Source organism: Sphaerodactylus townsendi, linkage group LG04 (genome assembly GCF_021028975.2).
Source record: "Sphaerodactylus townsendi isolate TG3544 linkage group LG04, MPM_Stown_v2.3, whole genome shotgun sequence".
In the NCBI taxonomy this organism is placed as follows: Eukaryota; Metazoa; Chordata; class Lepidosauria; order Squamata; family Sphaerodactylidae; genus Sphaerodactylus; species Sphaerodactylus townsendi.
Genome location: NC_059428.1, coordinates 90,785,119 through 90,804,228, shown reverse-complemented (window position 1 = coordinate 90,804,228; position 19,110 = coordinate 90,785,119). Strand labels below are relative to the sequence as shown.

Genomic DNA, 19,110 nt, shown 5'->3' with positions numbered 1-19,110 from the left:
TCTCCCAACCCATTTGTTTCAAAAATCACTAAACTAATGATCTTTTCCCCCCAGAATGGGTTGAAGACACTTTTCCCAATGCTGTGCAGAACAAGTTCTGTTTTACTTTTCCCACCTTCACCCCCCACCCACTGCTTAAACTCTTACTTCATTTTTGCAGCAGTTCGTGCCTGCCATTTACTTCAAGCTTCAGGAGTTTCTGTGCAGCCGCTGCCATTTGTGGACTCTTCCCACTAGCAGCTCATACACTTGCTATTTATATCTAAAAAGTTCAGTAATAAAGTTTGTTTTCCCTGGCAATTCTGCGCATGTGTTGTTTTTTAGTCTGTTTTTAAGGGAGGTGTTTTAATAGGTATGATGACACCATCTGAGAATTGCAGCTACTCGAAGGGCTGGTCTAACACCCTGGAGAACAGGTCTACCCATTACTTTCAGTCACAGGAACAGTCTGCAAGTGGCGGCAGCTGCACAGAGGCTCCTGAAGCTTACAGGAAATAATGTATGTGATCTGCTGCAAAAATGAAAGTAAGAGCTCAAGTGATGGTGGGGGGAGGCTGAAAATGAGCCTTTTTGTCTGGCAACAATTTTTTTGTCTGTGCTGCATAGGGAAAAAAGCCAAAACAGATGTTTTGTTTGGCTGTGCAGAATGGACATGAGAAAGTGATCAAAAGACATTTTGGAAAACCTGGGTTGAGACTGCCTTAACTTATGTGATGATAGAAGTAGCCGGAGTAGGTTAAAGAACCTATTTGAAAAGCACCGTAAAATGTCAAGCACTTCTAACATGCAGTGGTGGGATTCAGCAGGTTCGCACCACTTTGGCAGAACCAGTTGTTAAAATGGTCCTTGTAAACAACCAGTTGTTAAATTATTTGAATCTCACCACTGGGTACATTTGAATCCCACCACTGGGTACATGAGTAGCAGCAAAATGGATTCTGCTAAAATACAGATTTTTCTCTAGATTAACATTGAAGCAAAAATAGTAATTCTCAGTTTCTCTGCTTTAAAAAAATGGATGGTTTTGCTGGCTGGACGACCTACAGAATTCTTGTGAAGCTCACTGGGGGGAAATCAGAAAGGACCGGTAAGTACAGTCTGATTTTTGTCACCCATATACTTTGGCTTTTGACTGATTTGCTCACTCAAGCAAATAAATAAAGCTGAAATATCAACTGAGGTGTAAATTCAGCTTTGAGCTTTCTTGTGGCTAAATTTTGCCTTCCGGGAGAATAAGTTGAAGGCACAAGTTACTTCACACAGTTGAAGTATCCTATCTATCATTTTAGGGGGTTAAGATCCTTACTAGATTTTAAAGGCTTGTCTTGGTTATGAAGGAACAGAACTTATCTGTTTCTGCAGAGTTCAATCATACCTAAGAAAATAATGAAATACCTATTACAGGTATTATTTACTAACAATTTTTTTCCCTTTGGAATATCTCAGTTAAACATGAATGGCATCCAGTGCTTACAGCTGTACGAGGCCAGGTGTGACACATTCAACAGTGTTTCTCTAAAGGTAAATTTATGACTTGATATTGGCTAGAGTGATCTTTTCCAGTAACAGAAAATGAATAATGGCATCATGAGTGCAGAAATATATTTTGCCTCAAAGTTAATGTGATCTGGCAGGGAAAAAAACCACACAGTTGACTGAATTGAGAGACAGATGGCATAGAATAACAAACATCTAATTGTTCAAGCATTTATAAGACTTTCAGATTCTGTCTCATTCTATTCAAATATTAAATTGGAATAGTCCTTCCTAAATTATCAAGAAGGTGAGTATCTATAGATGCATTTCTAGTTTTTGCTCAGTGCCTGTAGCAATCTGAAAGCACAGAGCCCTAAAGTACCCAGGAATATTTTGATTGTTCTGAAATTAACTACAAAACTGAAGGCACTTTCATAAGCAAAACAGAAATAAGAATGTTAAGGGAATTAAATCCCTTAAGAATGTTAAGGGAATTAAGGGAGGGGTGTTGCCTCCTGGGACTTCTTGAAAGCTTTAAGACTTGCAGTGCAATCCTAAGCAAAGTTACACCATTCTAAGCCAATTGACTGAAACAGAACAGTGTAATTCTGTTTAGAATTGCTCTATATACACAGTTCTTTACAATATGAAGGGACCTCCATCCAAATGGAGGGAAAAAACAACAAGACAAGTGAGACACAACAAACAGCAAGAGTCAGTCCATTCTCTCCTCAAATATGGTAATCTCAGCCAGCATTTTCTGGGCAAAGAAAAAGGTTTTGTTTAACATGCTCTCAGACATTCAGGGCACTTGCAGTAGTAGAGGAGCTTCTACCAATTATTATAAGCAGTTTTTCAGCATAAAAGAGAAATAGCAACAGAGATTTAAGGACTTTCCCACACGATGATAATAAATATTTGCATATCTAAATTACACGAGAGAGATCAATCATGATGAAAGACTGGATAATCTCTTTATGTAATAAAAATGCTGATTCATGATCTGAGATCTCTGTGATGTTTATTGTCTTTAGATGCAGCCATGGAAGTAATACAGACCAGTCTGCTCATTCATGGAAGATAGACTTTTCAAAACCAAACTGGAGAATGTGAGTGACAGGAATTAACCCCATCAGAGCCTTTCTTAAATGCAAAGCAAAGCAAAGCCTTTATTGGCATAAATAGAACAACAACAACAAAACACAGCAAACAGTAAGGTTTTAAAAGCAAAAAAGATAACCTCAGATAAATACATATTGTTACTGACTCTGAATTATTTCCATAACAAAGCTTGCAACCTCTTCACAAAAAAAAAACAGAACCAGAGTTATTTAGCAGGAGAAATAATCTAATCAAATCTGTTAACTCAGATTGGAAGAGAGGATGTAAATTGACATATTTAAATCTAATTTTGGCAAATCTAGTGCAATGTAATAGCTGGTGAGCCAATGTTTCAACTTTGTTGGAATTACAGCTACATAACCTTTTAGATTTTTCTTGGTTATTAAACCTGCCATTTAGTAGGGCAGACGGCATGACATTGAATCCAGCAATTGTGAAAGCTCTCCTTGAGCAGGGGTTAGTTAGAAAATATAAGTAATGGGCCATGCGACCCTGCTCAATTGGAAATAAAATTATGTAGGAGAGCAAGTTCGTTTAGCTGCTAGATATAATTCTGCAAATTCCCAATCTACAGAGCCAGCCTTTGAGTAGTTTGTATACTTCTGAACAGGAAAGAGAGTAGAGTGATTCAAGAGACAATCCAATAGATACAATTTTATTTTCAGAGAAAACCAGGGGTTAACCTGTGTGTCTGGAAGTATTAAGGAAACAAGGGAACATTCAGATGGAAGATGATGAAGATGCAGCCAAAATCTAAAGACTCTAAGCCCAGCTTTGAGTTCCAAGGAAACCTTTCTTAAATGCATTCTGCTGTTTGGAGAATATTTTTCCACAAACCCTTATAAGCCACCTGGACTGTGGGGAAAACACTGAAAGAAATTGTAAGTGGGAAGAGAAAGAATGGGAGGGGAGAAAGTTTAGGTCTCCCCTTACATGTGTAATCCATTTTTTTAAAAAAAATGTCCAATGTCACATTACAGGATATCAAGAAAGTAAGGAAAAGTAAAGACAATTAAATCAATAACTTATTCATGTGCCCACTGTAAATGAAGGACTGTGACTCAGTGATTGTGACTCAGAGTATCTGCTTGGCAAGCATGAGGGCTCATGTTCAATTTCTTACATCTCCAGTTAATAGGTGATATAAAAAAACCCTTGGTCTGAGTCTTCAGAGAGCTGCTGCCAGTCATAGTAGACAGTACTGACCTTCGTAAACCAATCTTCTGATTCAGTGTAAAATAGGTTCATGTGCTTATCTGCCTAATTTTATAATGCAACCCTGAACAGAATTACACCCTTCTAAATCAATTGAAGTTTAGGATTGTACTGTTTACCAATGCAAAAGGGACATTTTTTCTACCTGCTTGACATTTGGGAAGATTAATTCCATGGGTGAGGGCCAGAATCCTGGAGAATGTCTTCCACTTTGGTGATGTGGGAAAGTTATATCTGCAAATGTGCTGCCAGTTTAAGTTGATAGAAACTATTAACTTTAAATAATCTGACTAATGTTTTAAAACTAACGTAAGGACTGATCTAGCTTCTCCCCCACCACACTCCTAGACTCCACTTCTGGGTAGAGAAGGGCTTTGATAAACTGGTAAATATAAAATCAGTGTGGGCCTTGGATCAGATCTGCGTGTCTGTGATTAATTCTAGACTTTATAACTATATCTGTATCCCATGCTCATTTTTAAACTTCATTGCTTCTGCTTTTTGCTGGCCACATCTGACCTTTTCCAAACTGGAAATTTTGCCTTAACAGTCTGGTGCCTAAGCTGGAAATATTAGTATTTCTATTTTAATCAGAAGTTAAACACCCACATTTTATAGAAGAAAGACATCAGCAAATCCACAAAGTCCTGAAATGTCCCTGGTTAGTAGCATATGTTTTTCATATTTCAGTTTAGTAAACAGAGTTTGTTATTGGTTCAAATTAAAAATGATGCTCAGTTTGGGGAATGAATGGATTTTGTTACAAAAAATAAATTGCCAGCAGGAAAGCAGATAACTGCCCTCCACAAACTATGTGATCTGCTTAATTGTCTACAAAAGAGGGTAAATTTAGAAAAAACACACATCATGAATGGGCAGAGAATGTCACACGTTACTTGTCTAAAAGGTCAAATAGAGTTTCTAAACATTATTCTGATCCATTTTTGAGAAAAGGACTGCCATACCATGAGAACATGACAATTTACTACTGTTCTCATTCTGGGACAGTTTCCACACAGCCAAATAACAGCACCCTAGGGATGGAAATAATGCCGTCCCTAGGGTACTGTTTGCACAGGAGTCGCTGCTGCGATGCAGCTGTCCTCGCACCCCCAATGCGGCAACTTCCCACCAGTGTGGTGTGAACCACACTGGCAAGAGGTCACCACTTTTGGTACCTCCAGTGTCAGCGAGGGACTTACTTTGCATGGCACTGGAGCTCCGGGTGGCTGGAATGACATGCCCGCGCTGCCCTGTGATCCCTGAGAGTCGGAGAGCAGCATGGACATGTCTTTCCAGCTACCAGGAGCTGCAGAGGAAGCCAAGGTAAGTCCCTCGCAGACACCCTGGGCGGTTCTGTGTGGAGCCATTCCTGAAGGCAGCAGCGGCATCGAGACTGTCCGCACGGGACCATGCAAATGGTCCCGACGCTCCACCAGCTTCATTAAAGCCGGTGGGAAGCTGCTGCCTCTGGCCATGCGGAAACGGCCTGGGTTCCCCCCTTCTTTTTTGGATGACAGGTGCCTTTGAATAGTTCTGTCCAGACTGTCAGTAGCTGTATCCATCTCAGCAGAAGGGATACATGCATATATTGTGCTGCCATGCACTGATGATATGAACAATTCTGTTATGGAGAATTGTGTTGCTTTCTGAAAGTGTGAAATGGTTCAGAACACATCAATGTATTCTAGGTATGGCCAGGATAATATATAAGAACAGAGCAGTTTAACAACAATGTGGTAGATGATAGCTACACAGGGAGTGATAGACAGATCAATGCAAGGACAGTCATATTAGATTTTTCAGAAGCAGAGGCTGGTCACTGAAAGACTAACTATGATGCCTGAATTAACAAAGTTTAAGCAATGTATGAATTCTTGTTAAGGAATAAGACAGCTTAGAGAATAATGGAACAGAAATATGCTTCTGTATATAAATGTATACGTGCATATGTCTGCTGTGAAAGTCTGGCAATAGACTAAAGAGAACAAAAAGCAAACTCAGTTGGGCATTGCTAGATCTGAATCAAAACAATGCCAATTTCTGCATATTTCTGGCAATGCTGAAAAATCTTCCATTTTCAAGCAAGTTTTCAGCATCTGTTACAAAAAACATTATTTTATTATTTATCCTTGCTAATTCTGAATGGTCTTGTTTTGCCCTATGTGATGTTATTGCATAATCAAATCTTATTTGCTATGCAGTGTTGTGACATTACCCCCTTCCCTCTACAGTTCCCATCAGACTCTTGTTGACTGGAAGGGCAACACCAGGCCATGAAAATTAAAATCCAGAATGTCAGCTGGCAATTTCAATGTAAAGCAAAGGCATATTCAGTTTTTTCTTCAGAACGTTTAGCAGATTAGCCTGTTGAAAGATATCTCTAAGATTTATCTTTATATCTAAAAATTTCACTGGAGCTATCATTTGTCTTGACTTGCACTACTGATGGCCATAGTACCATTTCCTAGGGAAGCTGCAAATTCCAAAAATAGCAGAGCCACTTCAACTAAATGGAGTGCTTGATCTAACTGCTTGATCTAACCAAGATAGTAAACACAAATACCTGAAATGATGTTACCTGAAATGATGGGAGTTTGTTCCTTTTAGTGTGTGGGATTAGTGAGAGCAGACACATGGGTTTAGAAAAGGGTCAGGCAAGCTCAAGATCTTTGTTGCCTAGGTATACCAAGGTCAGCTTTTGCAAGAAAGTTTAACTTAGCTCTGTTAGAAGAAAGATCAACACATTGGGGACAATATCAACAAAAAGAGAGGTGTCTGGAGATATTGAACATTGGCTACTGGAAGAGGGGGCTTCTTATAGGGAAAAAGGGACTCTCAGGGTTACGCAGAGTGGCCCTTAATCTCCCAGTGCAAAGGGGAATCCTGTCTTTCCAGGGAAAGACAAGAGGCAGACATCAGCCTTAAGAGTTGAGTCATTGGTCTAATGATTTGAATACTTAGCTGGGAGTGCCTGGAGGTGAGCAGAATGCTGAGTCAATCATAACTATAAAGTTAGTGGTTGTTAGAGAGAGATTAGTCAAAGGAAAAAGTATTGAGTTAATACAACACTGGTAGGAACAATTGGAACAAATACATTAGCAAATCCTTTATCTTCTCAGGATGGATAGTCCAGGGCTGAAGATGGGGAGGCTTTCCAAAGCAGGAGTATTGTGTTCTCTTAATCCCTTTAGGAAGGTTGTGTGAGGTAGGTGTTTTGCATGGCAGATGTGGGTAAGGGCAAGTCCAGAAAAGCTTTTACAGTGTCCTTGTGGGTACATTAGCCAATGCAGAGAATGGGCTCTGCATTTTGGCAAAGCACTACTAGGCACCCCATGGGTTGGAAGGATAGGCAGAGACACTATTCTCATAAAAACAGGATTCCTTCAATCCACCATGGGCTGGTCTGGTAACGAGCAACCTGTATTCAAAATGTGATATTTAAATAGTTTCATATAGATTTCTTAAAGTTTTCTAATTAAAGTGCTAGTTAGTCCTGGAAATAAAGCTAATTACTATTTTAGTTGTACCTTCCCTCCGAAGGTGAATGAAGATACATTTTGAGTTAGTGCAGTAAATGTCTAAGAAATATAAACTAGCGATAGAGCATAATCATTCCCCAATACCCTACCAAAGATTGCAAATATATATTGACATATGAGTAATAGAGGTCTGTAAAATGAAACCGTCAGGGTGTTGGATTTTTGCCAATTTCAGCATTCAATACAAGAGATTCCAGGAAGATGAACACATTCAATATGCACTAAAAGCAGTGTCATTTTGCTGAATCTACATAGCCAATTGCATCTGAAATCAATAGAAGTACCTTCTGACCAATATTCTGCTATTTATATATTAAAGGGTTTTCTTTCAAATGCATATTTTATCAAATCCAATATCTTTATTGCCCATACCAATGCAATTTCATCTATATTGCATATTTCTTTCCAGATGAGAGCTCCAAACAGTCAAAACTATTTGACCATCCATTGCATATTTATTTTTGTAACATATTTGGGCTTGGACAGCATTGTAGGATAGACCATATGAATAAATATCAGGCTCTTTGATAAGCTTGCATGTAAACTGTGGAGACATATTGGGAGCTGTCATGTTTTGCATAAAATTAGGATGCAGTATAGATTTTGTTGTTCTTTTGAAATCTACACAAGGCAAAATAATTCTGGCAGGTTATATAGACCTGCTTAAGATCTACAGTGAAGAGAAGGGGAACAGATTGAAAAGAAAGTTGTATCAGGAGGTATGGATTTATAAAATAATTCACAGTCTGTGAAATCAAATATTTAATTTGAAGTGTCATAGCTCCCCCACTTTCCATCCATGGCAGTCAAACCTATTGGGATAGGAAAGTTGTTAGAAACAAAGGAAAAGGCTTTGGACCTCTTGAATTAGAGATGGAAACAAGGTGCATAAGGGGCCTATTTCTGTGTTCCCAAAACATCAATTAGCAATCGGACAGTTAATGTGAGATGAACCAGGAAGCAGGCCATTGGAAAGTCTATTAAAGCTTTGGCAATTCTTCCTTCTTTAGAGACATGACTCCCCTCACACTGCTGATGGATTGTCTGATAGACTAGCTGGTTGGTCTTGTTGCAGTAAAATGACTGAATGGCAGTGCTGCCATCTCACAAGGCAGCACAGGCATTTTTAAAGTATATCCTTGCTGTTATGAGTTTCTGAATATTCCGTGAGTCTGGGAGATGGAGAGAAATAAGTATTCGTCTCCTGATTTCCCAACAACTCCTAGTATGATCACTTAACAAGCAAAAAAGATAAAATCAACAAAAAAACCCAAGTAGATGAAATGTTTTCCCATCTGTCACTAGCTCCTGTTTTTGCCCATATACTTTACGTATCAGTGCTCATTCATGCCCAGAGAACTGGCTACAGTCAGGAAAACAGCACAGATCAGAGGTAAACTTCCCTCCTTGTCTAGAATTGTGGCCCAAGTTGAGTCACCCCTCCAACTGCTTTTTAGGATCAAAAAACAAATGATAAAACAGGCTAATGGATGTTTTTTTATTTCAATGCATCATAAATACAATTAACCATAAATATAGGGTAGGAAACAAAAGATGTGATGGAAATTAAAGAAACAGCATGGTATGGTGGTCAGACTGCCAAAATGGCATCTGGGAAATCCAGGTCTGAATCCGCACTCTGCCACAAAAGCTTTCTGGATATACTGTCAGTGTAACCTACCTCACAGCGTTTTTGTGAGGTGAAAATGGAAAAGAAGAGAATGATGTAAACCATTTCCTGGCCTCAGTGGGGAGAAAAGCAGGGCATAAATGAAATGTTTTTTTCAAAAAAACTCTACTTTATGGAGAATTTAATTGAAACAACTGTAAATAGACTTGGACCAATATCTCCTCTACAGTTAACCTTCCTTTTTTTAAAAGAATTTTTTCCATGGCCCTTAAATAACTACAGGAAAAGCCAAAAATGCCAAAAATATTTTTGGCTTTCAACTTTTCAGCTTTATTCAGATAGCCGGCTTTATTTGGTTGAAAAAAGCTGAAATAGGGGTTTTTTTTGCTTTATTTTTGGTTTGGTTTATCCAAATACATGATTTTCTTTCATGCATCAAGGTCTAAACAATATTTCTGTCATGAGCTCATTATGAACTGGGAATACCATATTATTTCAAACTGTTCTATTTTGTGAATTGACATAAATACTTAGTAGTTTTTGTTTTAAATCAGCATTTCTTGATGTTCGGTTTTAATTGTATTTATTTACAGCCTTATCCAAATAAAATATCTGAAATCTTTGTAGGATATAGCATTCAAATTATTTTAGAAGGCAAATAACACATAAATAAAAATGTAAATAACATCAAAATAAAAACATATCCCACAAAACTAAAGAGGACTTTTAAATCTGACATCAGACACCTGCCTAGTAAGGACACCAATCCTAATTCATTGCAATGCTAGTTAAAAGTGATTTCTGATAGCAGATGTGAGCGCAAAACCTTTCCCTCATAAGACCTTAGAAAGCAAATTCTAGTCAGAGTAAGCAATATTGAGATAGACCAGTGATCTGAGTCATTGCATCAGAGCAATGACCATGTTTGATCATTGTATCAACATGAAATAGACGTCTAGAGGCATGTTAAAGACTAACAATATCTCTTCCAGCATGAGCTTTTGTAAATCACACCACACTTTATAGCTAGGGAAACTTACTTTTTAAAAAAAGATGGGAATTCAGAGAATCTATTAAGCCTATTTCCACAAAGCCATAGCAATATATTGATATTGTAGTGCTGTTTTTTAGATTTAAAAAAGAGAAGAAAATGAAACCACATTTCCAGGGTTGATGTAAGGTGTGGGAGGAGTTTGACCCCAATATCCCAATCATTGAAAAATGGGCTAGAGGTGTCTTGGAGTGGCTGAGAGAAAGAAAACTGGGGAAGAAAAATTCTATTCTTTAGCAATATATCATTATTTTAATGCCTTCAAAAGGGAGGGGGAGTCTGTGATGCTGCCAGTGACACCATCCTCCCTTAAAAAATCCTCATTGAAAGTATGCATGGAAGAGAATAAATTGACTCTACATGTGTGAAAATGCAGAAGGAGAGCAGACATGCAAAGAACTGTGTCCAAACCCCGGAGCCCCTTGGGGATGGGGCGGCATAGAAATCGAAATAATAAATAAATAAATAAATAAATAAATAAATAAATAAATAAATAAATAAATAAATAAATGTTTGTGGATTAACTGCCAAGAAAATCAGGAGTAAATGGAGCATGCAGTAAAGCTTATAGTCAATACTTGAACTGAGCCCTACTACCAGGAAATCTCTTCTTTTTCTTTAGAGGAGTCTAATGTTTCTTCCCTTCCTAAGCCTAGCCTCATATGCACCTGTGTCTTCCTTGAACTATACTGCAGATATTCTATAGGTGTTGTGAAAACTGAGACTTGATTTAACTTCCTGCACTAAGGAAAGCAGGATACTCTCAAAGCAATTCGTCTGTCCTCTAGCCTTGAACTCCAACTCAGTAGTCAGATCAGTAATGTGCAGTGAAGTCAGCAACTGGGGAGGCTCTGGTGCAAGCACACTTTAAAACAGCAAATGTACATGCTCCCAGTTTTAAATGTCAATAGGGAAGAATGTGAGTTAAGGAAAAATTTACAACTATAACTCTGATCGATATCAAAATGTACAGTCATGGTTGCTTGACTACACGTAGGGTTTGAAGTTATTTGTTTACATTTTTCAATACTCACTGAAAGGCTAAGTGTATTCTTTCAGCCACATCACCAGTACATGTCACTAGAAGTGAGGCTGAGCTTGTGGCTGCTGCACCTCTCGCCTTTCCCTGTATTTGCAGTAGAGTTCCACAAAACCCCTGGGAAACCATCTCCTAAGCTGCCATTCACCCACAGGCTGTCAATCAGGCCATACCATACCCTGACTGGTCCCTTCACCCACAGGCCCACCTCTCCTCTTAAGCCAGGGAGGAGATGGGTAGGCAAAACTTTCCTATGGGAGTTTGCAGCCACTAGGCCTCCTGGCTCTTCCTTTCTCCTCCCGGCTGAACTACCTCTGAGCCAGACCTCCCACCTGCCTTCTCCGACCCTATGGTCCTTCCCACTTGCCTCGCATGCTGCCTGTCTATGGCAACTCTGCTTGACAATCCAACCCTTATTTTCAGCTCCATTTTGGAAATTTGGGTGAGTGCAGTTAGCACGGGGGATGGTACAGATAGCAGTGATGGTGGGGAAGCCCACAGCAGCAATGGGAGAGCCCTGGCCAGTGGGTGAGACCATCCTCAGACATTATTATTTTTTTACTTTTCAGAAAACTGACATTTACCTTAGAGTTCTTCTTCCCCTGACCACATGTCCCTTAGTCAAATTGTGCACATCACTGCTAATAATGTGCACTAGTGATATGCACTGCTAATTGTGCAAGTCAGTTTTTCACAAAACTGGAACATTAAAGATACTTCAGAGAATTACTTATGTTCTAAAATAATAAGAACTAGTTATCAGGAGAAACAGCATTGCAGTGTAAAAGAAAATGTTTATCTACAGGGCAAGTGTCAGACTTAGAAAAAGCAATCACAGTGACTTCATACTCTGAATGCATTGTTTACCAAAATACTTTTTTCAAGTCTCCCACTCCAAAGGATAATCTTCAACTGTCAGGTACCAGTTGTAATACAGGAGAAAGGACAGTCAACAAAAGAAAGTGATTACTACGTGGCACAGCACTCAACCTTTGAAAAGCCTACTGGAGCAAAACCATTGCTTGATGAGAGGCTATAATAATACTTAGTGATACTTACACTTTGCATAATTTACAAGAGATTTCACTAACATGATTTTTTGATTACAAAGTAGTGTACCAAAAACATTCAAAATCATTGCTGTTTATTCTACAGATATTTCTACCTTGTCTAAAAATGAAGATTGCAATATTTGCTCAAAAAAGTAGATATTTCTGGTATACTTGAATGGCCCAGGCTAGCCCAATCTCATCAGAAGCAAAGAAGGGTCAGCGATGGTTAGTATTTGCATGGTGACAAGGGACCTTAAAACCAAGATTCCTTGCAGGCGCAGAGCAAGCAAGTTAAAACCCAAAGATGTTAATCTTCACACCCCAGGATATCAGTACCACCAGCCCCTTTTCTACCCAGCTATCCAGAGTCAAGAGATAAAGTCTGTACCCCTCCTGTGACTAAGATCAATGAAGTGGCCATAGCAAAGTAGGATGCTTACAAGGTGAGTTCCAGAAAACAATCTGGTAGCTAAAGCCAATGAAGACTAAAGTACTGGATTCAGATTGAAACCCCCTGAATTCAAGAACATCACAAAATATAAAGAAACTGTTTTGTTATAAAATTGTGCAGGGATATTCAATAAAAGAACAGTGAACAGCGAAGGTAAAAATAATGAAGGTAAAAATAATGAAGTCTCAAAGTCCAAGACAAGACTTCTGGTCAATATTACCAGCACAAAATCAAGAGGTGTCCTCAGGTCAAATGTAATCAAGCACATTGACCAGATTCTAATTAAGCAATCAAATGTATAGCAAATGATGTAACTTGATTAATAATACATGTTACTAACTAGATGATCCAATCAATCAGATAAGTTTTCCAATTAGACCAATTGCCCTGCAGTTGCATCATGTTCAGTCAACACACTCCTTCACCTACCCATGAGCATAAGATAGAATGCACCTGGTTAGATTTCTATGGGCTTGAAACTGCTAGGCCTAATGGTGTAACCTTATATTAATGGTCATCTCCCTTATCTGAGTCTCTGAAGTTACAATCAACTAGGGCTCATCCCAAACCACTGTTTGAATTGAACAAAAAACTACTTAAAGAAATCAGTTTCTCAACAGCTGAAAGACCACCAAGGAAGTTTAGGATTGCTATGCAGAGGCAGGCAGTGGCAAACTACTTCTGAACATCTCTTACCTCAAAAACTCTATGGGCTTTCTTCAAAAATAATGTGGGCAACTGGACAATACTTTCTACCACTACCATACTTAGGGTGGGAGAGGGTATGTGAGTTGGTATTATTATGGTTTTATGATTTTTTTAATATGTTGATGTTTTCAGTGTTGTTTTTATAGTTCGTTGTTTATAATCTTGTAAACCGCGCTGAGACCTTTGTATAGGGTGAGGTATAAATCAAATCAATCAATCAATCAATCAATCAATCAATCAATCAATCAATCAATCAATCAATCAATCAATCAATCAATTAATAATGCTGATCCCCAAAGATGTCCAGCTTACCCAGCATTGGATCTAATCAGCTATATCTGAGGCAGTCAAAGCCTTCCTGGAATGATCGCCCTGTTTATTAACATTGTGAATTGTCTCAAATTTAATGGAGACTGTCGGTTTAAAAATGTTTCTCGCCATTCTCTGGGGAACATTTTTTCCCCTAGCTAATCATAGCCTTGCAAGCAATTATGTGAATAGCCTTGACTTTTTTTTTTTGCTATCAAGTCATAGCTAACTTATGCCCCATTGGGTTTTCAAGACAAGAGACTTTAGGACAGTGGTGGCGAACCACGGCTTTAGGAGGTGGTTTGCTATTGCCTGCCTCCATGACACAATCCTGGTGTTCATTAAAGGTCTGCCATCCAAGTGTTAGCCAGGGTCCAGACTGAAAGTGTGTGACTGGCCCAAAGTCTCTCAGCAACCTTCCATGGCATGTGGAAATTGAACCTGGGTTTCTCAGGTCCTAACCTGACATCTTAAGTTCTACACCATGCTGGCTTTCCTAACCTTGACTAGATGAGTGCCAAAAGAAAAAAAAGGGGGGGGGGGAATCAGAGTGGGGTTGATTGGATCTAAATATCTTCAGGATTCCCAAATCCCCATATTAGTATGGGTTTTTCCAGCTTTTTTCAGGAATCTGAAAAAAACTGCTCCATTATAGTTTATGGAAAATCTTTTTGGGCTTGGGAAGGCTTTTTTTAAAAAAAGGTATAGGCATGACATTTTCAGCATAGATTCTGGTGACTCTTCTTTTAAGAATCCCTGAGATTGGTAAAGATTGGGTCAGGAGATGCATTGTCATGGAGTCTCATTTTTCCTCCATATTTTTTTTTCTGGTGCAGCTGTAATGAATTCACACACCAAGCCTTGACCAATACATAGACTTTTTTGGAGAAGAGGGAAAATTTAAGCTGAAGTACTCTGTTACGATGGCCATTTGGCACCACTTGGGCACTGCACTTGCTGTTCCTTATATCTTGGGAGAGCCCAGTGGCATAGTGCCAATGGAGTGAGGGGGCACGATGCCCTGAGCACACGCTGGTGGGTGAGCATGGTGGGGGCGTGGCAGGGGCATTTCAGGGCATGGCAGGGGTGCAGGGTGCATGCATGCCCTGGGCACCATTCCCCCTCACTCCGGCCCTGGGAGAGCCCCTTACTTGGCCAGATGAATCCTACCTCAACTGCACTAGACTTTTTTTTCTCAACGAACTAATTTGTTTCACTTTAGTTATTTAATTTTTAACAAGTAAGTACCCTTTCCCTTGTCCTTTCTCCCATTGGAGATTTAGTAAGGGGGACAACATCTGGTCATGGAGTGCTGAGAAAAGTATTATTGTTGTTTTGCATTCTTTGTAGATTGGTTCATTTTGATTCAGTTATAATGGAAATGGAACCTGAAGAATCTTCTGATGTGACAACAAAGTTTCCAAAAATCTTAAAGCCAGTACATCTTCCTTTTCTTACATTGCTATATGGAATTAGAATATTTTTTTCCAGCGCACACCTCCAACAGATATGCAGTTTTTATACAAGGAAAAGCTTCTGAACTTTTTCATTGCCCATTATTTGTGTGTAAGGCTGTTTCTGCACAGCCAGTGAGTGGGGGTGCATTGGCATAAATTATGCCGATGCACCCCCCCAGGACCGTTTGCAGAGACAGTCCCGGTAGGGGCACAGGCAAAGGCACAGCCTTCGCACAGGCTGCGCCTTCTGCAACTGGCTTACCTGCTCCTGCTGGCTTCCCTCATGTTGTGGAGGCCAGGGGACACACACCCCTGGCCAGAGCGATGGCTCTGGAGACGGACGCCAGGGGGGCGTGTTCCCTGGCCTCCACAACGCGACAGAAGCCAGAAGGAGAAGGTAAGCCAGCTAGGGAAGGCGGGAGGGAAATGCCGCCTTCCAGCTGGAAGGCGCCACTTTTGAAAAACCTCACTCATGAAGCAAGGTTCAAAAGTGGTGTTTCCGCGTTGATCGGGCAGCGCAAGCACGGCTCTGCTGTGTTGCAGCAGCGCCTGCTGTGCGAACGCCTCTCCACGGACAGCATTTTTGCTGTCCCTGATGCACTGTATTCCACACGGGCAGAAACAGCCCAAGATTGTATTCCAACATTATAGGGTATTATTTAGTATTTAAAAGCAGAAACCTGACATTTGGTATGGCTCACTAATGCTCATCATGTTCCATATTCAAAGCCCAGACCAATTCACTATTGTGCAGCCATGAAGTCAAACTATAAAAAATTGTACAAGTGTCTTATGGAGTGGTCTAAATCACAAATCATCTTAATGTTATACTTGCTCAACTTTTTTTGGTCTGAATTTCAGTGAGGATTTTGGAATTGCAGGTTAGCTTGTCTAGTTTCCAAAATGGAATCATTGCAACAGAAGTCTTCTGTTGTTCTACTTGAAAAAATGAATGTGCCTTTTCTGTCCATGCACCATTGATGCACATGACATCATAAATAAACATAAAAATTAAAAAGTTAACTGGTTAATAGTGTTCATTTGATTGTATTATTTTGCATGGCTTTTATTGAGATGCACATAGTGCTAAAAGCACACATAAATCTTGCTACAAATCAATCTACTGCCACATCAAAATCTGTAATGTTATATCGATGCACATGTGAACATTGATAGCATAGAGGATGAAAATGTTCAGGCAAACTGAAAGAACTGAAAACAGCAGCTATCTGCACATGCACGATATGACCACAACAGCAATGTAACAAGAACAGCAATAATGAAGTCATGAATTCCTATTTTTGACATTTCAGAATTAAAACATAATGTGGGAGAAAAGCAGGGAATAAACACTAGAAGAAACAATGTAAAGTAGTAAGGAGAGGAGGGCACAGGAGAAACGGAGCAGGTATGTACAACAGTGCTAATGTGTTTCTTTTGTTTATATGAATAAGAGGGCAATGTTTTTGCTGCCTTGAATCAAAGTTTCAGAGAAAACACACGGAAGTCTTACCCAAGTATTGTTTAGGAAAATATTTTTCTCTAGGTTGAGTTTCCTGCTTCTTCCAACATCCACACAGTTGGTTCCAACTACCACTACAATGCTCGTTTTTCTTTTCCTGCTGTGACTGGTCTCATTGCCAGTGCAGTATAGCTAGGTAATTCTCAAGCAGCTGTCATGGTTAGTCTGTAAAATTCAATTCCTATCACTTTACAGAATTATTCATATAAATTTAGGGTTGCATTCCTCTCAAATATGAAGTATATGAAAACAAATGCACCTAATCCACAGTGCTGTGCAATGTAAATCCCCTAAATACTTGCACTATGTGACAGGATGTACTTGCAGATTTTTAGCTACCACATGTTGTGACATCTTTATGACAGATGGTGATCAGACACCTGATTTAGATTCTTGCATGGGTTTAAGTAGTGGAGGATCAAGCTCTGCCCTGCAGCCACATTCCTTGTGAATCAGCTATGTGATAAAATAATATGATTACTATCAAGATCTTTTTTTAATGTTGCTAGTAACCATCTTGGTTCCTATATCATTTATTAGGCAGACTGTGTTTATGGGGTAGTTTGCAGTTGCTTTGCCTGTCATCTACACTAGTTGGAACCCCAGCAAGTTGGGTTCTTATTTTAACAGCCTCTGAAAAATGGAAGGCTGTGTCATCTTGAGCCAGCTACCTGACACCAACTTCCATCTGGATTGAACTGAGGTTGTGAGCAGATCTTTTGACTGCAGTACTGCAGTTTCTCACTCATGTTTGCTGATGTAAATCTTCATATATGTTCACTTTCCTTCTTCCTGCTTCCTCCATCCTGAGGTTAGCTTTACTTCTGTATTTATCCTGGCAACCATCATAGCCACATAGCAGCTGCCCATCATTAGGCCGGTGGCATAGGGCACTGATGTTAGATTGAAAACAAAACTCCCCCACCCCACCCCAAGGAAACCTGTTTTGATAATGAAATGCTATGCAGTTTTCCACGTGGTACCTGAACAATTGCTCATTATATGACTCCAATTATTCTGTTTGCGAAATCAGTTTAAATTTTATAACATCCATTGTAATAACTCAAAAGCACGTATAGCAATTCATTTATTTAATGCATTGGATCTTTTGTGCAGAAGATTAGTTCAAATCTCTGAAAAAAAGTTCATTTTAAGTCTGGAAATGGAACAATTTCTACCAACTTCAACAGGATTTGGATCAAGCTGCATGCCAGCTGGATACACATAAAACTCATCCATCCTCCCAGTCTCTTAGAGATAAACAGTTTTGAGCATCCATGAGTAGAGCTGATTTTGAAGATACTTATGAGTTTACGCTGTTTAACTATAATTTGAAAACAGCAAAAACAAATGATATAAGTGTTGCATTAATACAGTATTTTTATATTGAGGTATGTTCTGAAAATCTTGGGGAATTACACCTTCTTAATCAATTGACGTCATTTGGATTACAAGCGTCTAACTCTGTTTAGGATTGTACAGTGAAAAGCTTATTTTTGGATGCTTTGTGACTACTCCTTTCATTTAAATTACATTTAATCTGTATACATAACTGGGAATTCCCTTTTTTATGTACTCACCTGCAGAGATTCAAAACAGATTTTTCTCCAGTACTAAGGCAAACTATCATGTTCTAAGACTCATGTCTGAAATCAATCAGTCTTTTCAAACCGCAGTACTGTTCAAATTAAAATTAACTTTGAAGTTCTTCATGTATGTATGATTGTCCTTCAATGTAATTTAAACTATTATTGCTCTGCTGTGAGTTGATTATTGGCTATCACCTATTCCAATATATTGAGGGGAAATAGATCTTTGGAAAAAGATATTGGAACTATCACCTCAATTATGTTTTTTCAGGTTAGAAAGTGATTTTGCCATGTCTGTTGATGGCTCCAATCTCTGGGATTCATGTATTGAAAGATCGGGACACACTGGAAAATAGATATATTGGTTTGTCATTAACATATTCTTCTGATCTGATTTGAACATTTCTTGCTATGAATTACAATTGGTACTTGGTGTGTTAAGTTTGAAGCACCCTGTGATTAAAAAAAATATTCCTAGGTGTTTTGCTAAACATACAGTGATTTTCTTTTCAATTTTAAACCCTCACTTTTTACTTGTTTTTTATTTTCAGCTTTTACAGCCCAATCCAAAGGGGGATCCCCCTCTGGAGCCTGCATGGGCCTACACCAGTGAATTTGCTCTCCATGAGGTACTTATGCTGCTGAAGGAGCAAATGCACCAGCACCTGGCCCCTGTGATGCCTCAGGACACCCAGTTCTGCATCAATGCTTCTGGACCACATTGGCATGGTGGGGGCATTCCTGGGGTTGGAATCAACCTTAGTCTGGTTCCACTACTCTTAGCCCCTTGCACCAGCAGATCCAGCCTCGGAGATAGGCCACAATTTTCATGGTGTATCTCTGCTCTTATCTATGGGGAATTCTTCAGGTTGGGGGGGTAAATTTTTAGGATTCATGTGCCACAGGAAAGCCCTTCAGAGATTGTAGGGTGCCACTGGAGCAGTGCT

At 39.3% G+C, this 19,110-nt stretch overlaps 1 long non-coding RNA gene across 1 annotated transcript; it reads left to right on the top strand.

The window, feature by feature from the left end:
- Positions 1-1,018: 1,018 nt before the first annotated feature.
- Positions 1,019-18,801, top strand: LOC125432063. The gene is made up of 5 exons (XR_007244388.1): positions 1,019-1,087; positions 1,447-1,521; positions 2,511-2,585; positions 16,366-16,460; positions 18,715-18,801. It is a non-coding gene; the product is annotated as an uncharacterized LOC125432063 (long non-coding RNA).
- The last annotated feature ends 309 nt before the right edge of the window (positions 18,802-19,110 follow it).